The 26,930-nt window shown below is 44.7% G+C and overlaps 1 long non-coding RNA gene across 1 annotated transcript in view; it reads left to right on the top strand.

The window, feature by feature from the left end:
• Positions 1–5,680: 5,680 nt before the first annotated feature.
• The window catches only part of LOC132210892 (uncharacterized), a 53,171-nt gene continuing 31,921 nt past the window's right edge, over positions 5,681–26,930 (top strand). The window contains exon 1 of the long non-coding RNA XR_009447101.1: positions 5,681–5,868. This is a non-coding gene — a long non-coding RNA (uncharacterized LOC132210892). The remainder of the gene's footprint in view (positions 5,869–26,930) is intronic.

Here is a 26,930-nt window from a genome sequence, read left to right as displayed (position 1 = left end):
GCTGAGAGAATAATGACAACAAACTTTACATTCCAACCTTAGAACAACCTTCAATACATGTACAACTTATATTCCAACACCCAAGACTAACATATTAAAAGGACAATGATTCAAATTGTAAATGTGAAGGGATCAGATCCCACTGATTCTTCAGCAAATCCCTCCCCAGATGTTAGTGACATAGTTGGTTATCAAATCCCACTGCTGAATACGGTGTGAAGCTGCATGAACACAGCAGGCCAAGCAGCATCAGAGGAGCAGGAAAGCTTGATGTTTCGGGTTGGGACCCTTCTTCAGAAGGATGCTGCTTGGCCTGTTGTGTTCATTCAGCTTCACACTGTATTATCTCAGATTCTCCAGCATTGGCAGTTCCTACTACTCGTTCCCCCACTGCTGAATACCTTGTTTCAGAACTCCCTTAAAACAGCCATTCCTCAATGACTGCTTCCATTCTGTTCAGTCACCCTCTGTTTCTGGGTCTACACTCTGCTGAACTTCAGAAGCTGCAATCCAGCACTTACTCACAGGTACACCTCCAGCTTTTCATCATCAGTCAGCTTCACCCAGGTAAAAATACCTCAGGTTTTTTCCATGAGCATTAATGTTGCTCTGTCGTATCAAGCCAACACTGTTTGTGGAATTTCAACCCCATACTGCCTGCAGAATTCTCTGCCACAGGAAATGGTTAAGGCCAAAACACTGAAGGAAGACAAAGTTCTTAGTAGGAAGACAATCAAAAGGATATGGGGAGAAAGCAAACACGGAGCACTGAATTAGAGGATCAGCTATAATCATATTAGCCCAAAAGACCATAAGACATAGGAGTGGAAGTAAGGCCATTTAGCCCATCAAGTCCACTCTGCCATTTAAATCATGGCTGATGGACATTTCAACGCCACTTCCCTGCACTCTCCCTGTAGCCCTTGATTCCTTATGAGGTCAAGAATTTGTAGATCTCTGCCTTGAAGGCATCTAACGTCCCGGCCTCCACTGCACTTCATGGCAATGAATTCCACAAGCCCACCACTCTCTGGCTGAAGAAATGTTGGCTCATTTACGTTTTAAATTGACCCCCTCTAATTTTAAGGCTGTGCCCACGGGTCCTAGTCTCCCCGCCTAATGGAAACAACTTCCCAGCGTCCACCCCTTCTAAGCCATACATTATCTTGCAAGTTTCTATTAGATCTCTCCTCAACCTTCTAAACTTAATGAGTACAATCCCAGGATCCTTAGCCGTTCATCGTACGTTAAACCTACCATTCCAGGGATCATCCATGTGAATCTCTGCTGGACACGCTCCAGGGCTAGTATGTCCTTCCTGAGGTGTGGGGCCCAAAATTGGACACAGTATTCTAAATGGGGCCTAACTAGAGCTTTATAAAGTTTCAGAAGCACATCGCTGCTGTTATATTCCAACCCTCTTGAGATAAACAACAACATTACATTTGCTTTCTTAATCACGGACTCTACCTGCAAGTTAACTTTTACAGAATCCTGGACCAACACTCCCAGATCCCTTTGTACTTCTGCTTTATGAATTTTCTCACCATTTAGAAAATAGTCCATGCCTGTATTCTTTTTTCCAAAGTGCAAAACCTCACATTTGCTCACATTGAATTTCATCAGCCATTTCCTGGACAACTCTCCTAAACTGTCTAAATCTTTCTGCAGCTTCCCCACCTCCTCACTACCTGCCTGTCCACCTATCTTCGTATCATCGGCAAACTTCACCAGAATTCCCCCAGTCCCTTCATCCAGATCATTAATATATAAGGTGAACAGCTGTGGCCCCAACACTGAACCCTGCGGGACACCACTCATCACTGGTTGCCATTCCGAAAAAGAGCCTTTTATCCCAACTCTCTACCTCCTGTCAGACAGCCAATCCTCAATCCAAGCCAGTAGCTCACCTCGAACACCATGGGCCCTCACCTTGCTCAGCAGCCTCCCGTGAGGCACCGTATCAAAGGCTTTTTGGAAGTTTAGATAGATAACATCTACTGGGTTTCCCTGGTCTAACATACTTGTTACCTCTTCAAAGAATTCTAACAGGTTTGTCAGGCACAACCTCCCCTTACTAAATCCATGCTGACTTGTTCTAATCTGACCCTGCACTTCCAGGAATTTAGAAATCTCATCCTTGACAATGGTTTCTAGAATTTTACCAACTACTGAGGTTAGGCTAATCGGCCTATAATTTTCCACCTTTTGCCTTGATCCTTTCTTAAACAAGGGAGTTACAACAGCAATTTTCCAATCATCTGGGACTTTCCCTGACTTCAGTGACTTTTGAAAGATCACAACCAAAGCCTCTGCTATTTCCTCAGCCACCTCCCTCAGAACTCTAGGATGTAGCCCATCGGGGCCAGGAGATTTATCAATTTTTAGACCTTTTAGCTTTTCTAGCACTTTCTCTTTTGTAATGCCCACCATACTCTACTCTGCCCCCTGACTCTCCCTAATTGTTGGCATACTACTCATGTCTTCCACTATGAAGACTGACGCAAAGTACTTATTAAGTTCTTCAGCTAATTCCTTATCTCCCATCACTAGCTTTGAATGGCAAAGCAGGGACGAAATGGCCTACGTCTACAATGTTCTGTAGTGCTGAACTCTTAGTGGTATACCGTTTCTTCTGAGCCCCCAAGAGCTTTTCTGGACCCCCCACTCCAAAAATTAACTGCCTACTAACTTCTGAAACTTCCTAAGTTCTAACAGCATATAAATATCTAGCTGTTGTTGGGACTTCTCATTGTCCCTACACAATATCCTTTTTTATTCACTCGTGTAATGTGTGAGTCAATGACCAGCCAGCATTTATTGCCCGTCCCTAATTGCTCGAGAAAGTGATCATAAGCTCCCTCTTGAACCCCTCTAGTCCACCTGCTTTTGGCTGACCCACAACGCTTTTAGGAAAGGAATTCTAGGATTTTGACCCAGCAACAGTGAAGGAATGGCAATATATTTCAACGTGAGGCTGGTGAGTGACTTGGAGGGGAACTTGAAGTTGGTGTTGTGCATCTGCTGTCCTTATCCTTCTAGATGGAAGTAGCATTGGATTTGCACAGATCAATCCGAAGAAAGGAGAACATCAAACCTTGCACATGATCTTTTGAGATAATGGGAACTGCAGATGCTGGAGATTCCAAGATGATAAAATGTGAGGCTGGATGAACACAGCAGGCCAAGCAGCATCTCAGGAGCACAAAAGCTGACGTTTCGGGCCTAGACCCTTCGGGTCTAGGCCCGAAACGTCAGCTTTTGTGCTCCTGAGATGCTGCTTGGCCTGCTGTGTTCATCCAGCCTCACATTTTATCACATGATCTTTTGAATCCAGTTATGAAGACCTGATAAGACAATGAGGGAGGTAGGACAGGCAACCTTTGCTAATTGTATGCAGCACAGAAACCTCCCAGGTGTAAACAGTTTTTATTCTAAAACATTAGGGCATGCACAGAAATTGAGCCAAAGCAGGGCACAGAAAACAGGAGACCAAGGAACTGCCACAAAAAAAGGCAAATGAGGTTGAAAGTCTCCAAAGACAAACCAAAAAGGTCACCTAGGGGGAATTGGTGGTGCAGACTAAACATTTTGTCAAGCTGTCATTTAGGTTAATAGGCATTTCTCAAATTTTCAGTTGAACACTGGAATAAATGTAACAACATTATTTGATAGTGAGTTTTACTTGAAAAAACACTATTTACAGTTGACAGAAGTTTAACTACATGGCCCAAGGCTCTAGCATTTCACACTAAATGTGTGCAGCAATAAGTCCCAACACAGGGGTCAGCAAATACTAGATAACTTACATGTACTTCATTATCAGCAATTCTTACTCATGCATAGAAGGCATGTTTTGATGTCAAATTATTTCAAAAGCAGGAAACGGTTAAACAACAAAAAGTCAAGGAAGAGCCAGTCAATGAATTGTCAGCCAAGGCACAGCTACTTAAGGAGCAACCAAAAGATTTTTCAGGGCTCCATGAGCTCATGGCAGAACCTAAACAAAAAGCAGTATCTCCTGAGGTTTATTACACTGGAATGAGAAATTTGTTTCATACCATCGATGTGACAGACTGCTGCAAATATAACGGTTTGGCAGCAATGTTTTCTACTGCTATCAATGATGAAAAGAAAACAGATTTCTGACATTGAGCAGATGTTACAACATGAAGACAGATAGCCAAATGAAACCAGCTTTCTACCTCTACATTTGCTACACAGTAAAAATAAACCCTTTGAAGACTCTCATTAGTTTCTCCAGGGATTCATAAAAAGCTTTCAAATAACTAATCTCAGACTTCACAAATAACTCCAGACATTGGTTTTGCACCTTAAATAAAAGACTTAACAATTTATTAAATATTCAATAATTTTAGCATGAAAAATAAAAAGCTACGTAACGTCATTTACGTCTATGCTTTAAACCCAAAACACTTATTTCACACAAAAGACACACAGATAAACGAAGGCAGTTAAGGGACAAATAAAACAAAATAAAACTGACCAAATTACTAAAAGGGTTTTCACAATGCTTTGTTTCACAGGCAAAGATGTGGGCTGCTTGGCTTATTTTCTGTAAATGATCAGGATCACCCTTTCACCTCACTCAAGTGCAGTTATAGTAATACATGTGACTCTGCTTTCTTCACTCTGGGCTTCCAGAATCAGGTGTAGAAGATTAGACAGAAGCTTTCAAATCTTAATTTCTTTATTCATTCATGGGATGACGGCATCACGGACCAGGCAGCATTTGTTGGCCCATCTCTAATTACGCAGAGGGCAGTGAGAGTCAACCACATTGCTTTGGATCTGGAGTCACATGTGGACCAGACCAGGTAAGGATGACAGATTCCTTCCCCAAAGGACATTAGTGAACCAGATGGGTTTTTCAGACAGTTGACAACAGGTTCATGGTCATCATTTGGATTCTTAATTCCAGACATTTACTGAATTCAGATTTCACCATCTGCCACAGCAGGATTCAAACTCAGGTCCCAGACCTTTATCTGGGTCTCTGGATTAACAGCCCAATGACAATACCGGTAGGCTCTTGCCCTCCCACGGCTTAACATTGTGTCACCAGCAGACAAACTCACTTCCCCAGAACACTGTCCCAAAAAAGAAAACATTAAATCTTGTCCTGACCCCGAGAGGCTTAAAATCTTTTCCTGAGACCTCAATTACCAATCACATCTACCATCGGCTTGAACTCAGGGTCTCTTCCAGACTTGTCAGGTCTAATTCCCGGGGACTGACCACATTAATAGTCAACTTCCAGTACTTGTTTAAACACAGTGCACTTCCTAGTGTTGCTGTGTCTGTAGGAACCCGGGTTTCATTTTGGTATAATGGGCTTGAGATCGGTATGACAGGTCGGCACAACATCGAGGGCCGAAGGGCCTGTACTGTGCTGTTATGTTCTATGTTAAATCCCTGAAGAATCCGTCCATTTAGTAGTTGCATTCACCCAAACATATATATCTGTCTTCATAAATAAAATTCCTCATCCTTGGAACTATTCTGGTAGAGCACTTCTGCGCTACCTCCAATGAACATGAAATCCGTCCGAGGCTTAATCCACTACTGAAATGACAACTACCCTCCTGCCGCCAGTCACTGCTAACGGCACTGCGCAAGTGCCTAGCACGGACACTGGTGCCTGCCGGCAGAACGCAGGCGCGTGGCTCCGGGTTCCGGTCCCTGCCGGTTGGAGTGAAAGTCGCGTCGGAGCCGCACGTGACCGGGAGCGGTCCGCTGGTGAAGGGAGGGGAGTCGGGGTCGCGATGTGGCAGGGTTGCCTAGTAACGGCAGTTCGAGCTGGCGGAAGGCCTCGGGATGTGAGGGAGAAGCGGCGGTGGGAGGAGGGTGAGTGTCTGTCTGCATCTTTTTCGTTCTGGGGAGACGAGGGCAGAGGAAACAGAGAGAGACATCCCGGGGCGGGAGGAAACAGAGGTAAATCCCGGCAGAGACCGGAAGAGAGATCGCGCTGGATGGGAGGGAAGAAAGATCCCCGGGAGAGTGGGAGAGCGATCTGATTGGGGGGGGGGGTGGAGTAGAGAGGGAGAGAGATCCCCGGGGCGGGGGACAGAGATCGGGGGGGAGGTGGATGAGGAGAGGGAGAGATAGTGGGGTGGGGGGGGAGGATGGAGAGAGATCCGGGAGGGGTGTTGAGGGCAGAGAGAGAGATCCGGGGAGGGGGCGAAGTAGGGGGAAAGAGACATCCCCGGGGGAGAGAGGGAGAGATATCCGGGAGCGGAGAGATAGAGAGGGAGAGATCGGGGGGCGGGGGAGGTAGCGAAAGAGAGAAACCCCGTGGGGGTGAGGGATCCCGAGGGGAAGGAGAGTGAGAGATAGAAGGGGAAGATAAAGATGAGGGTGGAAGAGAGAGAGATCGATCGCGGGCCAAGAGAGAGAGATCGGGGCGGGAAGAGAGAGAGAGACAGAGATCGTGGGGGGAAGAGAGAGAGAGATCGTGGGGGGGGGGGGAAGAGAGAGAGAGATCGGGGGGAGAGAGATAGAGATCGGGGGGGAAAGAGAGAGAGATCGGGGGGAAAGAGAGAGAGATCGGGGGGGAGAGAGAGAGATCGGGGGGAAAGAGAGAGAGATCGGGGGGGAGAGAGAGATCGGGGGGGAAAGAGAGAGAGATCGGGGGGAAAGAGAGAGAGATCGGGGGGAAGAGAGAGAGATCGGGGGGGAAGAGAGAGAGAGAGAGATCGGGGGGGGGGAAGAGAGAGAGAGAGATCGGGGGGAGGAGAGAGAGAGATCGGGGGGGGAAGAGAGAGAGAGAGATCGGGGGGAGAAGAGAGAGAGATCGGGGGTGGAAGAGAGAGAGAGATCGGGGGTGGGAAGAGAGAGAGAGAAAGATCGGGGGGACGAGAGAGAGAAAGATCACGGGGAAGAGAGAGAGAGAGATCGGGGGAAAAGAGAGAGAGAGAGAGAGATCGGGGGGAAGAGAGAGAGAGAGATCGGGGGAAAAGAGAGAGAGAGAAAGATCGGGGGGGAGAGAGAGAAAGATCGGGGGGAAGAGAGAGAGAGATCGGGGGAAAAGAGAGAGAGAGAAAGATCGGGGGGAAGAGAGGGAGAGAAAGATCGGGGGGGGGAGAGAGAGATCGGGGGGAGAAGAGAGAGAGAGATCGGGGGGGGAAGAGAGAGAGAGAGATCGGGGGGAGAAGAGAGAGAGATCGGGGGTGGAAGAGAGAGAGAGATCGGGGGTGGGAAGAGAGAGAGAGAAAGATCGGGGGGACGAGAGAGAGAAAGATCACGGGGAAGAGAGAGAGAGAGATCGGGGGAAAAGAGAGAGAGAGATCGGGGGGAAGAGAGAGAGAGATCGGGGGAAAAGAGAGAGAGAGAAAGATCGGGGGGGAGAGAGAGAAAGATCGGGGGGAAGAGAGAGAGAGATCGGGGGAAAAGAGAGAGAGAGAAAGATCGGGGGAAAGAGAGGGAGAGAAAGATCGGGGGGGAGAGAGAGAGATCGGGGGGAGAAGAGAGAGAGAGATCGGGGGGGAGAAGAGAGAGAGAGATCGCGGGGAAGAGAGAGAGAGATCGCGGGGAAGAGAGAGAGAGAGATCGGGGGGAAGAGAGAGAGAGAGAGATCGGGGGAAGAGAGAGAGATCGGGGGAAAAGGGAGAGAGAGAAAGATCGGGGGGAAGAGAAGGAGAGAAAGATCGGGGGGGAGAGAGAGATCGGGGGGAAGAGAAAGATCGGGGGGAGAGAGAGAGATATCGGGGGGAGAGAGAGATAGAGATCGGGGGGGAAGAGAGAGAGAGAGATCGGGGGGAAGAGAGAGAGAGAGATCGGGGGAAGAGAGAGAGAGATCGGGGGGAAGAGAGAGAGATCGGGGGGAAGAGAGAGAGAGAGAGAGAGATCGGGGGGTAGAGAGAGAGAGATCGGGGGGGAAGAGAGAGAGATTGGGGGGGAGAGAGAGAGATCGGGGGGGAAGAGAGAGATCGGGGGGAAGAGAGCGAGATGGGGGGGAAGAGAGAGAGATCGGGGGGGGAAGAGAGAGAGATCGGGGGGAAGAGAGAGATCGGGGGGAAGAGAGAGATAGAGATCGGGGGGGGAGAGAGAGAGAAGGGGGAGGAGAGAGAGATAGAGATCGGGAGGGGAAGAGAGAGAGATTGGGGGGGGAGAGAGAGAGATCGGGGGAAGAGAGAGATCTGGGGGGAAGAGAGAGATCGGGGGGAAGAGAGAGATCGGGGGGAAGAGAGAGATAGAGATCGGGGGGGGAGAGAGATAGAGATCGGGAGGGGAAGAGAGAGAGAAGGGGGGAGGAGAGAGAGATAGAGATCGGGAGGGGAAGAGAGAGAGAGCGGGGGAGAGAGAGAGAGATTGGGGGGGAAGAGAGGGAGAGAGATAAGGGGGGAAGAGAGAGATCGGGGGGAAGAGAGAGATCGGGGGGGAAGAGAGAGAGAGAGATCGGGGGGAAGAAAGAGAGAGAGAGAGATCGGGGGGAAGTGAGAGAATGAGAGACCGCGGGGGCGGGGAAAGAGAGATCCTTGGCGGGGAGAGAGAGGGAGAGATCTGGCGGGGGGAAAGGCAGAGAGAGATGGGGGGTGGTTGGAAGAGAAAGAGAGATCAGGACGGGGGAGAGACCCCCGGTGTAAGAGAACGACATCCTGAGGGTGGTGAGGGAGAGAGGTTCTGGGGGAGTGGGGCGGGCGGGGTTGAAGGAAAGAGGTCCCGAGGGGGAAGAGGGATGGAGGGAGAAAAAGATGTCTCGGGTTGGCAGAGAGAGAGAAAGAGATCTGCGGGGATGTAAGGGTGGAGCCAGAAATGGAGTGGTGGAGGTGCGGTGTGTGGTGAGAGGGAAATCCCGAGGGATGTTGAGGGGGAGATCAAGGGAGCTGTGGGGTACGAAAGAGTGAAATCGGAAGTGAGTGGGTTAGAGATCTCCCCTCGGGGGTGAGGACAGTGGAGGCATTTCCGAGCAGAGCGACAGAACCCTCGAAATGCCGAGGTGGAGACAGTGCCCGGGGCCTGGGGGTGTGTCGCAGTGGGGCAGAGGGAGAGACAGGTTGACGACTTTGTGGGAATCCCTGCTCTGGGCAAACCGGAATACGCCAGGTATTCGGCACTGACGCCTATCCACCTACTACTTCCTCTGTCTCGCTTACTTGCTGATGTTACGGAACAAAACCGTGCTGCTACTTTAAAGTAAAATACTAAATGCTGCAAAGATCCAGCAGGTTCTGTAGCATCTGTACGGAAATAATATATGGGATAAAATCTGACTGTTTAGAACTGGTTCTCCGTTCTGAAATGCTAATCGTCTTTCTCTCTTTAAAGATTTTGCCGGAATAGCTGAATATTTCCAGTATCTTTTTAAAGACTTGCAGCGCCTGCAACATTTTGCTTTTATTCTTTTATTGCTTCCCTCTCCATTCTTGCACTCTTCTCTCCCATTCCCTCCTTCTTGGCTGCAGTGGTCACTAAAACTGCTCAGGATTCTCTGCAGTCTAAAATGTTCCAACTTAACACTGCTGCACATTTTCTACCGCGGTCTTTTTAGAAATGCACAGTGCAACAAACAGAGGAACTTGGTCTGAATGGAGTTAGTGGAGAACATATTGATCCACAATGATCTCACTACTCATCTCTCAAATACCCTCCTGTCTCAAAACAAATTACCTTAGCTGCTGTGCCTCAAACTCCATAAGTCCGGTCATAGCCCTGACCTGACCACTTCTCTCTTCCCCTTACCGCTGACGACTTGTCTCTGACCCAACTGTTTGGTACCCCCTCTGCATTCACCTCTCTCTGCCTGACCAGTTCCACCACCAAACGCTCTCCTCCACCTTACTGCTTCTCTCCTGATCTTTTCTTCATTCATTCATGAGATGTGTAGGGGAACATGTGAGCCATTCACCTTCCTGACTTGAAAATATGTTCATTCAGACTCACTGGGTCAAAATCCCTCCCTAATGGTATTGTGAGTCGAAGTACAGCTCATGGACTGAAGCAGTTCAAAGGCTTCTCGAGGGCAGCTAGTCACAGGCAATAAATGGTGGCCAGCCAGCAACACCCACATGCGATGGGTGAATAAACAATAACCAGGAGTGAAGTGGTGGGTGGGTGGAGGGCGAGGATGTGGTGGTGGAAACAGCCAAATGGAGGGAGGTGGAAGCAGTTCAGTCAGAGGCAAGTTGTCACCACTGGCTGCTTCCAGCTCTGACCCTGCAGCTCTCAGCCAAACCAACTGCTTCTCCCCCACCCTGACCTATCCGCTCTTTCCAACCAGGCTAAGCCATTTATCCCAGCCTGAATTTGACCTAACTCCTCACTCACTTATCCACCCTACTCACAACTTGCCTAACTACCCACCTCCCTACATATGGTTAAAGATCCAGTGTTTGATTGGATGTGTGACTCGGTGGGTGAACTAGTGGATAGAGATGTGTGTAGGAGTTGACCAATGAATCCCTTGAACCTGCGCCATTATTCAATGAGATCATGGCAAATCTGATTGTGGCCTCAACTCCTATCCTGCCTGCTCCCTTTCACCAACTTGAATATATTAAAGGCCTAGTCTCCACTGCTTTCTAGGGTGGGGAATGTCAAAGACTCATGATCCTCAGAGAGAAGTTGTTCCTGATCTCGGTCTTCAATGAAATACCTTTTTGTTTTTAAATATGTCCCGAGTTCTGGATTCCCCACGAGGAGAAATATCCTGTCCACATCAGTCTTATCAAACCTGTTCAGAATCTTTGGAATTTGGAAGAATGAGAGGTGATCTTATTGAAACATTTAAAGATTCTAAATGCTTAACATTTCCACATAAGACAATCCATTCATTCCAGGAAATAGCCTAATGAACTTTCTCTGAACTGCCCACAAACTGTGTGCTACACTTTGTGTGGCCTTACTAATGTCCTATGCAACTGTAGTAATATTTCCCTATTTTATACTCCATTCCCCTTGCTATAAAGGCCAGTATTCTGACTGCTTTCCTAAATACTTGCTGTGCCTGCAGGCTGACATTTTATAATGCCTGTTATGAAGCAGCCAGACGTCTCTACAGTCTATCTTCGTGTAAATAGTATTCTGCTTTTCTGTTCTTCCTGTCAAAGTGGAAAACCACTTACTTACCACATTTATATGCCATCTGCCAAACGTCTGCACTCACTTGCCAATCTTTCTGTCAAGCGTGCACACTGGGAGTATTTTTTGCCAATCTCTTTCCTCTTCCCTTGACTTGTCACTCAGCTGACCCTGTAAATTCTACCAGATGAACCCTAAATAAAAAACTGAAAGAACTCCTGCTGCTGTAAATCAGGGCAAAAACAGAAGTTGTTGGAAAAGCTCAACAGGTCTGGCAGATTCTGCGAAGAAAAAGAAATCAGTTAACATTTCAGGTCCCATGACCCTTCCTCAGAACTGATGGCAGCGGGGAAAATGTTGGCTTATATGCAGAAAATAGGGAGGGAGATGGGGTAGGGAGTAAACAATAGGACACAGCCTGAAGAGAGAGAAGAGCAGTTGGATAGACAAAGGAGTTGGTAACAATCTTGCTGGGAGGGTGAATAGAATGGAGACTGTTGGTGACTAACAATAGGTAGTGTGTAATGGCAGGCTCTGTGATAATAAGGCCTAGTGTGTGGGGTAGGGGGCTAGGACATGGGAAGAGTTCAGGCTCTAAAATTATTGAATTTGGTATTGAATCCAGAGGGCTGCAGGGTCCCCAAGCAGAAAATGAGGTGTTGTTCTTCCAGCTTGTGCTGAGCTTCACTGGAACACTGCAGCAAAACAGAGACACCTGTTGCCCAGAGAACAGGGTGGTGTTTTAAAGTAGCAGGCACAGGTAGCTTAGTCTTTTTTGCGAACAGAACGTAGATGTGAAGCAGTACTTCATTTCCCCTCCCCATGCAGAGCAGACCACATTGTGTGCAGCGAATGCAGTAGACTAGATTCTGGGAAGTGCGGGTGAAGTGTTGCTTCACCTGAAAAGTATGATTAGGCCCAAACATACCGATGTTCTCCCAGCTACCATCAGTTCTGAGGAAGGGTCATGGGACTCAAAATGTTAACTCTGATATTTTGCAGATGCTGCTAGACTTGCTGAGCTTTTCCAGCAACTTCTGTTTTTAATGAACTGTCCCCGTTCATCTCAGTAGCTGCTTCCAGAAAGCTTGTGTGAACACAAATAATTAACAATGTGCAAAATTGTTCATGGACTTGACAGGGTAGTTAGAAATATTATAAATTAAAAAAAAACAAAATTGGAAACATTGTTTCTCCATGTGAGACAGTGTAGAAGCAGAGGGCATAATCTTAGAATAAGTGGATCAGACGGCAACCAAAAAGGAAATAAGGAGGGAGAAGGTTTAATATAAGAGTAAGCTAGCAAGTAATATAAATGAAGACTGTAAGAGTTTCTTTAGATATATAAAGGGCAAAAGAGAGGCAAAAGTGGACATTGGACCACTGGAAAATGACGGTGGAGAGATAGTGGTGTGGAACAAGGAAATGGCTGAGGAACTGAATAATTACTTCACACCAGTCTTCATGGTGGAAGAGACTAGTAATCTCCCAAAAATTCAAGAGAGACAAGGGGCCAGAGCTGAATATGGTGGCCATCACCAAGGAAAAGGTGCTAATAAAACTGTTTGGCACGAAGGTGAAGAAATAACCTGGACCAGATGGACTACACTCGACAGTTCTAAAGGAGATATGTGAAGAGATAGTGGAAGCATTAATGGTGATCTCTCAGAAATCGCTAGTCACGGAGGGTCCCAGAGGACTGGAAAATTGCTAACGTGACACTCCTGTTTGAAAAGGGAGTAAGGCCAAAGATGGAAAACTACAGGCCAATTAGTCCAACCTCAGTTGTGGTAAGATTTTGGAGTCCATTGTAAAGATTAGATTAGATTCCCTACAGTGTGGATACGGGCCCTTCGGCCCAACAAGTCCACACTGACCCTTGGAGCATCCCACCCAGAACCATGAAGGATGAGATTTCTGAATATTTGGAAGTTTATGGTAAATTCGGGCAAAGTCAGTATGGTTTCATCAAAGGGTGGTGATGCCTGACAAATCTGCTAGAGTTCTTTGAGAAGTAACGAGTAGGGTAGACCAAGGAGGGCTAATGGATGTTATCTATTTGGGCTTCAAGAAGGCCTTTGACATGGTGGCGCATAGAAAGCTGCTCAGTAAGATAAGGGCCATGGTGTTGTGGCAAGGTGCTAGCATGTTAGAAAATTGGCTGTCTGGCAGAAAGCAGAGAGTGGGGAGAAAGGGTCTTTCTCAGGATGGCAGCTGGTGATAAGTGGTGTTCCACAAGGGTCAGTGTTGGAACCACAACTTTTCACTTTATACATTAATGATCTAGATGAAGGAACTGTGGGAATTCTGGCTAAGTTTGCAGACAATACAAAGATAGGTGGAGGGACAGGTAGTATTGAGGAGATGAGGAGGCTGCAGAAGGATTTGGACAGGTTAGGAGAGTGGGCAAAAAAGTGGCAGATGCAGTACAACGTGGGAAAGAGTGAGGTCGTGCACTTTGGTAAGAAGAATAAAATCACAGACTGTTTTCTAAATGGGGAGAAAATTCAGAAGTCTAAAGTGCATAGACACTTGGGAGTTCTAGTCCAGGATTCTCTCAAGGTAAACTTGCAGGTTGAGTCAGTAGTCAGGAAGGCAAATTTATTTTGAGAGGACTTGGATATAAAAGCAGGGATGTACTACTCAGGCTTTATAAGTCTCTGGTCAGGCCACATTTGGAGTATTGCATGCAGTTTTGGGCCCCATATCTCAGGAAGGATGTACTGACTCCAGAGCGGGTTCAGAGGAAGTTCCCAGGAATGGAAAGCTTTAACAGATTAGGAATGTTTGAGGACTCTCGGACTATACTCATTGGAGTTTAGAAGGGTAAGGAGGGGGGATCTAATTGAAACTTACAAAATACTGAATGGCCTGGACGGAGTGGATGTTGGGAAGATGCTTCCATTGGTAGGAGAAACTAGGACCCGAGGGCACAACCTTAGAGTAAAGGGAAGACCTTTTAGAACAGAGATAAGGAGAAACTTCTTCAGCCAGAGAGTGGTGAATCTATAGAATTCACTGCCTCAGAAGACAGTGGAGGCCAGGTCATTGAGTACATTTATGACTTGAGATAGATTCTTGATTATCAAGGGAATCCAGGGTTATGGGGATAAAGCAGGAGAATGGGGTTGAGGAACGTATTATGATGGAATGGCAGAGCAGACTCGATGGGCCAAATGGCCTAATTTCTGTCCCTATGTCTCCTGGTCTTATAGAACATAGAAAAGTACAGCACAGTACAGGCCCTTCGGCCCACGATGTTGTGCCGTGGAATAATCCTAATCCAAAAATAAAATAGCCTAACCTACATTCCCCTCAATTCACTGCTGTCCATGTGCATGTCCAGCAGTCGCTTAAATGTCACTAATGACTCCGCTTCCACGACTACCATCTGGCAAACTGAGTTGCGCATTTAATACAGAGATGAAAAGGAATTTCTTCTCTTGAGGGTAGTGAATCTTTACTGCAGAGGGCTGCGAGGCTGATTTGGTAAGTTTTTTTAATTTTGTTTTCAGGGATTTGGTAAATATATTCAAGGCTGTGACGGACGTTACTTTAATCAGAAGGGGAGTCAAGGTTTGTGGAGAAAAAGTAAGAGAACTGAGTTGAGGATTTTTAGATCAGCCATGATCTCTTTAGTGTAGCAGACTTGATGAGCTGAACAGCTTATGACTTGTATATTTTCTCGTCTCTGTATTCGTCTTGGCACCGAACAAAAATGGCCTTTATCCAAACCTTTCCTGTCCTATCTGCAACCTTTGAAATGGTTGACAACATTCTTTCTTCAACACCTGTTCTGTAATGTCCAACTGAGGGTGAGACTACATTCACTTAGTTCCATTCTTAACCATCCAGTTATAGCAGAGAATCTCTTCCCTGGATGTGAGATTGCTCGCTGAGCTGGAAGGTTAGTTTTCAGACGTTTGGTCACCATTCTAGGTAACATCATCAGTGAGCCTCCGGCGAAGCGCTGGTGTTATGTCCTGCTTTCTATTTATCTGGTTAGGTTTCCTTGGGTTGGTGATGTCATTTCCTGCGTTGGTGATGTCTCAAAACTCGCTAGCACCAATGGGTGCAATACGCTAAACAGGAAATGACATCAACAACCCAAGGAAACCTAACCAGGTAAATAGAAAGCGAGACCTGCGTTGGTGATGTCTCAAAACTTGCTAGCACCAATGGGTGCAATACACTAAACAGGAAATGACATCAACAACCCAAGGAAACCTAACCAGGTAAATAGAAAGCGAGACCTGCGTTGGTGATGTCTCAAAACTTGCTAGCACCAATGGGTGCAATATGCTAAACAGGAAATGACATCATCAATGCAGGAAATGACATCACCAACCCAAGGAAACCTAACCAGGTAAATAGAAAGCGGGACATAACACCAGCGCTTCTTCGGAGGCTCACTGATGATGTTACCTAGAATGGTGACGAAACATCTGAAAACTAACCTTTCAGCTCAGCGAGCAATCTCACATCCAGAACCTCAACCTGAGCTACAAATCTTCTCAAAACTCGCTAATCTCTTCCCTGTCCAGCACGGTTATCTCTGCCTACCTTTGAGGATCTATCCTTGTCCTCCTATTTCTAAGCTGTATGCTATCCTTAAGTAATATCAACTGAAAACAGTGCCAGATTCCACGTGTATGTTGATCGTACCTAGTTGCACATCACCACCACTCTGAACCTTTCCAGTGTCTGTGATTTCCCTCACTGCTTGTTTAACTATTGGATTAGCAGAAATTTATCATGAATCATTGTGAAAACTGAAGCCATTGTCGTTAGACACAAACTTCATTCCCTTTTCACCAATTCCATCTCCCAGACCATTTTACAAGGCTCAATTAACTTTTTGCAATAACTGTGATTAGTTTAATTTTGACGTGAATTTTGACGCCCATACACTCTTCATCTCTAAGACTACCAGCTTTTGACTTTGTAATAGTCCCTACAGTGGTCTTAATCCATTCATTGACAAAGTAATCATCCATCCATTTAACTCATATTCAACTGTCCCACTGTTTTCCTAGCTGCCCTCCCTTCCTCCATACTTTGTAAGCTTGAATTTATTCAAGACATTCTAAGTGTACAGGATTTACACTAAATCCTATATGTACATTTCAGCTTTGCTCACTGGTTTGTAATTCACTCTGTAAACACCTTTGTATCCTTCTCCACCTTTTAAAATTCCTCTTCAAGCCTACATCTTTGACCAAATTACCTGCATTGATATCTCCTAAACTGGCTCAAGGCCATAATATGTTTGTTACTGTTTGAAGTATCTTTAGAGATTTTATTGTATTGAATTCAAAAATATTTGGTTTATATAGGTAAGAGGTAGGCAGAAATAGAAGATAGCTAGTGATGGATGACAAAGAAAGGTCAAAAATCAAGGCACCTTTCCTTGGATGGGGCAGTGATTGCTGTCAACATTAATCAACCAAATAAGATCAAGGTAGACCAATTCCCTATTAACTTTTATTTCTAGAAGTAAAATTTCTGGGAGTAAAAAGATTGAGATGAAAATGGCTAATTTTAAAATAATTGCAAAATAAACAAATACAATGTGAGAGAAAGCATTCTCTTGCAGACAGATGGTAGGGTCTATAATGTACTGCCTGGAAATGTGGCGGAGGCAGGTTCAATCAAAGCATTCAATAAGGAATCAGATAATCATTTGGATAGAAAAACTGGCAGGGTAACATGGGGATTAGGTAAAAGAACGGCATTAAGGCATAACATACCAAAGTGTGGAGCTGGATGAACACAGCAGGCCAAGCAGCATCTCAGGAGCACAAAAGCTGATGTTTCAGGCCTAGACCCTTCATCAGAGAGGGGGATGGGGAGAGAGTTCTGGAATAAATACGGAGACGGGGGAGGCGGACCGAAGATGGAGAGAAAAGAAGATCGGTGGAGAGGAGAGTATAGGTGGGGAGATAGGGAGGGGATAGGTCAGTCCAGGGAAGACGGACAGGTCAAGGAGGTGGGATGAGGTTAGTAGGTAGGAAATGGAGGTGCAGCTTGAGGCGGGAGGAAGGGATGGGTGAGAGGAAGAACAGGTTAGGAAGGCAGAGACAGGCTGGGCTGGTTTTGGGATGCAGTGGAGGGAGGGCATGAGCTGGGCTGGTTGTGTGATGCGGTGGGGGAAGGGGAGATTTTGAAGCTGCTGAAGTCCACATTGATACCATTGGGCTGCAGGGTTTCCAAGTGAAATATGAGTTGCTGTTCCTGCAACCTTCGCGTGGCATCATTGTGGCATTGCAGGAGGCCCATGATGGACATGTCATCTAAAGAATGGGAGGGGGAGTGGAAATGGTTTGTGACTGGGAGGTGCAGTTGTTTGTTGCGAACTGAGCGGAGGTGTTCTGCAAAGCGGTCCCCAAGCCTCCGCTTGGTTTCTCCAATGTAGAGGAAGCCACACCAGGTACAATGGATATAGTATACCACATTGGCAGATGTGCAGGTGAACCTCTGCTTAATGTGGAAAGGCATTAAGGCATAAAGCTTGTTTGGGAAGTTATCACAAAAGCAATGGACGAAATAGTTTCCTTCTAGCTATGACAATTTTGCAATTCTGAGTGCAAAATTGTAGCAAAGGTGTGTTAAGCTAATATAGGACCCTGACAAAGCCACATTCAGCAATATCCATAAGTTCTCGTTTCCTGGAGTGAGTGAAACAATAAGTGCAGTACCAAGTCATTGACATTACAGCTATTGGGAAAGATTGAAGCAATTGGAATTTCTTTCTTCAGAAACAAAGATTTAGACGAGACTTAGAGATCTCTAAAGTTCCAATTGAGAGAATCCAAAACTAGACACAACAAATACAAAACAGTCACTATGTGTATAAATCCTAGGAGGTGAATGTTTTTACTTAGATTTGTTAAAATGCAGAAGTCATTGCCATAGGAATGGGTTGCAACAAATGGTTAAGATGCTTTTGAAAAGAAATTAGCAAGAGTCCATAAAAAGGGAAACAAAACAAAAGAGTTGGGGGAGATGATAGCATTGTGGTACAGGACTCCAGGCTAATGTTCTGGGGTCAATGGTTTGAATCCCTCCTTGAAAGATGTTGAAATTTGAGTCTCTTAAAAATCTGGAAACGTCAGTGTGTCATGAGACCATAAGATGTAGGAGCAGAAGTAGGCTATTCAGCCATTGAGTTAGCTCCAGTACAGCAACACAGCCATTCAATGAGATCATAGCTGATCTGATAATTCTCAACTCTACTTCTGCCTTCTACCTATGAGCCTTGATTCCCTTACGGATTAAAAATCTGATTATCTCAGCCTTGAATTTACTTAATAACTCAGCCTTAACCGTTTTCTGCAGTATTTCACAGATTCACTACCCTTTGAGAGAAGAAATTCCTCTTCTTCAGCTCTGTCTTGAATGTGTGATCCCTTATTCACATATAATGCCCTCCGGCCCTAGACTCTCCCACAAAGTAGAATAGTCCTTCCACATCTATCCTGTCAAGTTCCCTAAGAATCGAATATATTTCAATAAGGTCTACCTTTATTCTTTTAAATTTCAGTGAGTACAGGTTACAAAAACCCATCTGGTTCGCTGTCTTTTGGGTCTGGCTTACATGTGACATCAGACCCACAGCGAAGTGGTTGATTCTCAACTGCTGTTTTGAGCAATTAGGGATAGGCAATAACTGCTAGTCTTGCCAGTGGTGCCCATATCCCGTAAAGAAATAATAAAAAGAAACAAGCTTCTGAAAAACTGGATTGAACAGCAGATTTGTGTGGTGTATAAATACTAGCACAAGCTAGTGCACTGAATAGTCTTTTCTGCTTTCTTATTCAATAGCTAGATTTTGGTCAGTCAATATTTGTGAAACTAACAACATTCGCCATTATAACGCAATAACCAGTCAGTACATTCTGCTGCCCACATGTCCGTTTAAACGCAGAAATCTGAAAGTTGCTGTCAAAGGTTTCTTGATCCTCCAAGGGTGCATGATAACAGTCCTTGTTAATGGATATGGCACTGAAATCACTGCAAAGTATGACATTAGGGTACTTTATCATTCGTTTCCTACTCAAATTTTGGATAAATGCATTCATGAGCTTGAACATTTGTGATATGATTATTTCCAAACAGCACCCATGGCTCTGAAAGTGAAAATGTACAAAGTCTCTGAAAGACTCTTAGGAAGTTAATTCATGTGGATATTAAACGGAAGCAAAATTCCTTTTTTCTACGTTATTTTATCTCACTTCCTGAGTATTTCTCAGTTTTTGTCTACACTCTAGTTTAGAGAGTGTTTGTCTTGTACTGTGGATAGTTGAGTGTGACATAGACAAAATCCTATCAAAGTTTAGCATAACTTCATGAGAACTGAATATTACACTCCTCAAAATAAGGTGTAATCGGGAATAGGTCTACCACCAATCCTATTTGCTTTATAAACCCTGATTAGACTCTAGTCGGTCTGTTTAGATTTTTCAGTCATTAGTTTCAGGTCCTTGCTGTTACTTGCTGTGATGATTTATAAAGGAAAAGCAATACAGATATCCAAGACAGTCTCTTTCTTTTAAAGATGTGTTCCACTTTGCATTTAAAAGTTGCCTATCAATGATAATCCAGCAATTTTCTATTTATGTACATTTTAAAAAACATTTTTTTCAAAAGAATAAAATATTTTTGTGGTGGAAGTGCTTTTGATATAAAGTATTGTCCCACCATCTTAACACTAGATATATTCAAAAATTAACTTTAGAAGAACATGATGTATAGTGGCTAGAAATATGAACATTTATAAGGCTTTCTCCATGCACTTTAACACAGCTCTGTTACAGAGTCATTTGGAAATGATCCCTAGAAAAAGAATGTGTGTAGTGGTTGCATCCAAAAGTTCCAACAGTAAAACCATGGTGCTATTCAAGTTATTTTCCATGTGGTATTACAGGTTTATGTTGGAATCATTTTGCAATGGTTTCACAATGCACACCTAATTTTAATAATGGACATTTGTCAAGAAACAGAATTTCAGGTATTTGAATAATGAATTTAAATAAAACAAAAGCAAAATACTGCAGATGTATCTTCTCCAGTCTTCGCCTTTCAGCATTCTGAAGGGACTGTTCCCTATGCCACACACATGTCCACTCTGGAGTCCTCCTTAATGCTCCTGCCTTCACAACAGACCTTTCCATATAAGCGTGAGATGCAGCACCTTTTCATGTCCTCTCATCATGCAGTTTTCGAAATACTCCTTCCAAGTGAAACAGTGACTTATGTGTGCATCCTCAAATTCTGTACACAATATTCACTGAGCATGATATCGTTTCTTCTATATTGAGATAACCAAGCTCAGACTGGGGTGACCACGTTGCAGAATACCTCTGCTCAATCCGCAGGCATGACCCCAAGCTTCCACTTGCTTGTCACTTGAATTCCCCACCTTACTCCCATCCTGGCCTTTGCCGACTGATCTGTGATAGTGTTCCGGTGAAACACCAGGAAACTGGAGTCATTTGACTCGTGACTAACCTGCTAGGTTCAATATTGAATGCAACAATTTTAGATCATAAAGTCTGCTTTCATATATTTCTGCGTGTTTCTATTTTGCAGGGTTGGTCTTGCCATGTTTCTTTGCCACTTCATGTTACATTGAGATGACTTTTATATTCCCATTCTCATTTGGACACAACATTTATCTCTTTATAACACTCATTACCATACTCTTTGCGCCACGAAACCTTATGTAATTTAACATCTTCCAGCCTCCAATCTAACACAGACCTTCTCATTTGTTCTTCTTGCTTCTCCCCGCCATCTCTGTACCCCAACAGAATACCCACGCTGTCCTTCCAATTGGTTTTAAAATTCCTGCATTTCCAGCTATCTTCAATTCTGAAGAAAGGTCATCTTATCTTGAAAGTTAAGGTGTTGCAACAAAATAGACGACAGCCATTTGTGGCTATGTTTCTCTAGGCAATGTCTTTACTAAGTAGAGTCAACCTATCTAATCTAAAATCTAATTCTAAAAAGAAAACTTAATAAAATATAAATAAAATCTGAGAGTTAACTATTAGTCTCTAACTGGAACATTCTCCATGTCAGTGGCTCTAAAAGTCCACTTGCTAACCAATCAGCACTCTCCTGTCAGAGTCTTAGAGACATGCCGCATGGAAACAGACCCTTCAGTCCAACTCATCTATGCTGACCAGATATCCTAAATTAATCTAGACTCATTTGCCAGCATTTGGCCCTTATCCATCTAAACTCTTCCCATTCATATACCCATTCATGTTGTGATTGTACCAGCCTCCGCTATCTCTTCCCACAGCTTATTCCGTACATGTGCCATCCTCTTGTGAAAATGTTGCCCCTTGGATTCCTTTTAAATCTTTCTCCTCTCACCTTGAACCCATGCCTTCTAGGTTTGGACTCCCGTACTCTGGGGATAAAACTTGGCTATTCACCCTATCCATGCCCCTCATGATTATATAAAGTTCTGCAAGGTCACCCCTTAGCCTCCAGGCTGCAGGGAAATTAGCCCCAGCCTATTCAGCCTCCCTGTACAGCTTAAACCCTCCAACCCTGGCAACATCTTTGTAAATCTTTTCTGAACCCTTTCAAGTTTAACAACATCTATTCTATAGGAGGAAGACCAGAACTGAACACAGTATTCCACAAATGGCTTAACCAATGACGTCCCACCTCTGATACTCAATACACTGACAAATAAAGGCAAGCGCACTGCCCCTGTGATAACCGCCAAAAGAGAATCCCCCTAGTCCTCACATACCTCCCCACCAACCTCTGGATACAACGCATCATCCTCCAACACTTCCGCCATCTACAATCCGACCCCACCACAAAAGACATTTTTCCATCCCCACCCTTGTCTGCTTTCCGGAGAGACCACTCTCTCCGTGACTCCCTTGTTCGCTCCACACTGCCCTCCAACCCCACCACACCCGGCACTTACCCCTGCAACCGCAGTAAGTGCTACACTTGCCCCCACACCTCCTCCCGCACCCCCATCCCAGGCCCCAAGAGACTTTCCCCATTAAGCAGATGTTCACCTGCACATCCGCCAATGTGGCATATCTATCCTGGGCCTCCTGCAGTGCCACAATGATGTCACCCGAAGGTTGCAGGAACAGCAACTCATATTCCGCTTGGGAACCCTGCAGCCCAGTGGTAATAATGTGGACTCCACAAGCTTCAAAATCTCCCCTACCCCCACTGCATCCCAAAATCAGCCCAGCTCGTCCCTGCCTCCCTAACCTGTTCATCCTCTCACCTATCCCCTCCTCCCACCTCAAACTGCACCTCCATTTCCTACCTACTAACCTCATCCCGCCCCCTTGACCTGTCCGTCCTCCCTGGACTGACCTTATCCCCTCCCTACCTTCCCACCTGTACTCTCCTCTCTACCTATCTTAGGGTGGCACGGTGGCTCAGTGGTTCGTACTGCAGCCTCACAGCACATGGTTCGATTCCAGCCTCGGGCGACTGTCTGTGCGGAGTTTGCTCATTCTCCCCGTGTCTGTGTGTGTTTCCTCCGGGTGCTCCGGTTTCCTCCAACAGCCCAAAGATGTGCAGGTTAGGTGGATTGGCCATGCAATTGCCCGTAGTGTTTAGGAGTGTATGGGTTATAGAGGGATGGGTCTGGGTGGGATGCTTCAAGGGGTGGTGTGGACTTGTTGGGCCGAAGGACCTGTTTCCAGGTAATCTAATCTATCTTCTCCCCTATCCATCTTCGGTCCCCCCCCCCCCCCCCCCCGGCTATTTATTTCAGAATCCTCTCCCCATCCCCTTTTCTGATGAAGGGTCTAGGCCCAAAACGTCAGCTTTTGTGCTCCTAAGATGCTGCTTGGCCTGCTCTGTTCATCCAGCTCCACACTTTGTTATCTCAGACAGATGGGGCATTGGGTTAGTTTTTTTTGTGTGAGACAGCACGTCCAACAATGCAAAACCATTTCATATCTGTACTGAAGCTAGTCTAGAGATTGTAATTATTTTGCTTATTTCCTGAATTGGGGATAAAGTGTCAACATTGACCAAGATTTGTGATGTGCTTAATCAATTTAATTATAAGAAATATATATCTTCAAGCAATGCAGTTTTGAAACATGTTTCACTTTTCTGTTTTCTGTAATAAAGAAGTAATTTTATGTGACTTTTAGAAGCTATCCAAAATCCACCTTGCTTCAGGGTGACAGTGGTCTGTCATTTTAAGAAAGAATAGTTTTGTTGATGTTTTTTGTTTTTGGCTTCCACCTGTTATTCTTTTTCTAATTTAACAACGACAGTCAAACTTAACATAATCTCCATTGTAGACTTGTCAACCTGTAAGAGTCTAAATTGTTCTGGGTATAAAGTGTCAACCTGTAAGAATCTAAATTGTTCTGGGTATAAAGTGCACCCACCTTTTGGGATTCAGTTCAGGACACATTTATAGAATATTGACTATGTGACCTTGCAATTGCATGAAATCGTTTTATCTACTTCTTTTATGCTGACAATCCAGAAAATTTTCTGAAGAAGGGCCTAGGCCCGAAACATCAGTCTTCCTGCTCCTCTGATGCTGTTTGGCCTGCTGTGTTCATCCAGCTCTACACCTTGTTATTTCAGATCCTCCAACATCTGAAGTTCCTACTATCACTGAAATGATTTTAATGCCACTGTGAAGCCTCTTCTAAGGACGCCTACCCTGAAGAAGTTTCCCCAGAGTATTAGCCTGGAATTATGAATTATCAGTCGAGTGACATTCCCACTATGCCAAAACCTCCTCCCAACTATTAGAGCAAAACCAGATGGGCATGTGTTGAGTTGATAGGTGTTTTTAAAACAAAATAGGTCAATTTTTCTTTTGTTTTTGAAGTTTTAAGTTTATATTAGCAAAGACTACAAAATGTACTGAACTGAATCTTACTGGAAAATAGTTCGCCTGCTTTTTGGTGATCTGTGCATGTCAAGGTATGGAATATCATTGCAGAAAAATACATTACACTTTTCGCGTGATTTTGCCCACATTGCACAGTGACTCGGTGGTTAGAGGGCAGCACAGGTGGCCTAGTGGTCAGCACTGCTACTTCACAATGCTAGGGAACTGGGTTCAATTCCACCTGCAGCCAACTCTCTGTGTACAGTTTGCACGTTCTCCGCTGGGTTCCCCAGTTTTCAACCACAGTCCAAAGATATGCAGATTAAATGGATTGGTCATGCTAAATTGCCCATATTGTCCAAGATGTGTAAATTAAGTGGATTTGACATGTTACAGTGAAAGGGTAGGGGAGTGGGTTTGGGTGGGATGCTGTTTGGAGGAATGGTGTGCACTTGTTGGGCAGAATGGCCTGTTACCACACTGTAAGGATTCTACATTCAGTTTCAATTCAGGATTGAAAATTTATACTGTTGGTCTTCATCTGACTGAACAGACAAATTCCTTCCTTCTGCTTTGGCCAGATTTTCTGATCCATTTGAGCCAGCATTTGCTGTCCATCAGCAGGAGATTCATTTCACTCCAGCTGCCTTTGAAACATGTTTAAAACAAGAATCAGGATTTATGATCTATTTAAAGAAGCAGAGATATTTCATAAATTGTTATGAGCCTCTACTTGACACAGTGATCACAGATTAGTTATTCCAATGCAAATAGTTGTAAACCATAATCCACCTACAATCCTCCCTTTTTGAGGACCTAAAACTGGAGGTGCAGCTTCAAAATAAGGACTGCCCCAGTTAAGAGGAGGTGATGAATTTCTAATCTGGGATTGTTAGTCTTTGGAATTCTGTTTCCCCCCAGAGTAGGAGATTTTGGGTCATTGAACATACTCAAGGCTGTGTTAGACAGGTTTTTGATCAGCAAGGCAGTCAAGGATTTTAGGGAGTAGGCAGTTCCAGTGAAGTTGAGTTCACAGTTAGATCAACTACAGTTTTTTTAAATGGTGGAGCAGGCTTAAAGAGTTAGCCGTCTCCTGCTTTCATTTCTTATGATGTGGATGTGTCCTGAGACTAAGCTGATCAGAGATGTACAACACAGAATACTGAGATCAGTTTGTACGTTTGCCCTTCTGTTCTTTTCACCAAGTTGAACATGGAACATGTTATCGCCGGCCAGGTATCTTAGTGGACTAAACATTACTTCAGTAGTTCTTAGTTATAAATAAAAACTTCAAAGTGTCCATAAGTGTATTATTTCTCTTACTAACATTGATCTAGAGTTTGAAATGATTCTATGGCTGTAATAAACTATTGCCACTTACTCTGTAGCCTCTGCTGATTCATCAGGTCTGGAATGTGAAGTGCTTATTTTTTGTAGTTTAATTAATCAGTGAATAAAGAAGAATTATAACTCTGTACCAACTTGGCACGGTGACTTAGTGGTTAGCACTGCTGCCTCATAGCGCCAGGAATACAGTTCGATTCCACCTTTGGGCGACTGTCTGTGTGGAGTTTGCACATTCTCCCTGTTTCTGTGCAGGTTACACTGCTGCCTCACAGCGCCAGGAATACAGTTCGATTCCACCTTTGGGCGACTGTCTGTGTGGAGTTTGCACATTCTCCCTGTTTCTGTGCAGGTTGCACTGCTGCCTCACAGCGCCAGGAATACAGTTCGATTCCACCTTTGGGCGACTGTGTGGAGTTTGCACATTCTCCCTGTTTCTGTGCAGGTTTTCTCTGGGTGCTCAGGTTTCTTCCCACAGTCCATAGATGTGCAGGCTAGGTGGATTGGCCATGCTAAATTGCCCATAGTGTTCAGGGATGTGTGGATTAGGTGGGTTATCGGGGGATGGGTTTGGTTGGGATGTCTGAGGGTCAGTGTGGACTTGTTGGGCTTAGCACCTGTTTACACACTGTAGGGATTCTATGACTCATTATCTATGATAATTCTCTCTCGCGCGCACACAAATGAGACCAATTTAAAAATGCTTGTGTGTGCAAGATCATTTATAATATTCCTACTCCTAACTGTTTGTTTTGGTTAACATTTCCCCAACTGTTTATATGATGCCAATTGAAGGCTTGAAATTTGTTGTGTCCCCTTAGTGAGAAGTTTTGGTGGGGGTGGAGAAGTGCTGAGAACAGGGTGTTTTTAAAAAGCCAGTACTGCAGTTAAAATACATCAGACCACAACAGCAGCTGTCGCCACCTTGGAACTCTTGTGTCGAAAACTTTAGATCGTCACTTGAGGCCTGCACCCCCCCCCCCCCCCCCCACCTCCCACCTTTCCTACATATCCTGATTCTTGTTTTAAACATGTTTCAAAGGCAGCTGGAGTGAAATGAATCTCCTGCTGATGGACAGCAAATGCTGGCATTTAGGAAATTTTTTTTCATGAATGATGGCTATTATTCATTCTCTCACCTCTTGTATCCCGTATTTAAGCTGTCGGAATCCTAGAATGCCACATGTGACTGCCAACTAGCCAATGACTAGAAAGTACAAATAAATGCATCCGTCAAAAGTTGATACAACCTAAAAATGATCATCCCAATGATTTACTATGTGTGTGTGTAAATACGTTATAATTTTATTCAAGAAAAGACAAAATAATAGAGATTGTTTAGGTTGAATTTTCTAATAAATATGATAAATTTTTTAAAAAATCCCAGATTTTGCAATTTAAACAAAATTTTGACAGCTGTGGGATAAACACTAATTGTCCATGGATATATTTTATCCTTAACACATCCTTTGACAGTAGTTTACTGTTTGGAATGCCAATTGGATTATTTTGCCCATGCTGCTATTTTTTGCAAAAACTATCAAGATGAGTCCCACTGCCTGGCTGTTTTCTCCTAGCTCTCCCATTTGTTTTATTCACACTTCCCAGACTGTGATGCCAGTCTCAAATGCCGAGAAATCCGAGTTAATGTTTCGGGTCCAGTGACTCTTCTTCAAAACAGACCTGA

Source organism: Stegostoma tigrinum, chromosome 23 (genome assembly GCF_030684315.1).
Source record: "Stegostoma tigrinum isolate sSteTig4 chromosome 23, sSteTig4.hap1, whole genome shotgun sequence".
Taxonomy (NCBI): domain Eukaryota; kingdom Metazoa; phylum Chordata; class Chondrichthyes; order Orectolobiformes; family Stegostomatidae; genus Stegostoma; species Stegostoma tigrinum.
The sequence above is the reverse complement of the archived record's forward strand: the minus strand, read 5'-3'. Positions and strand labels throughout refer to the sequence as shown.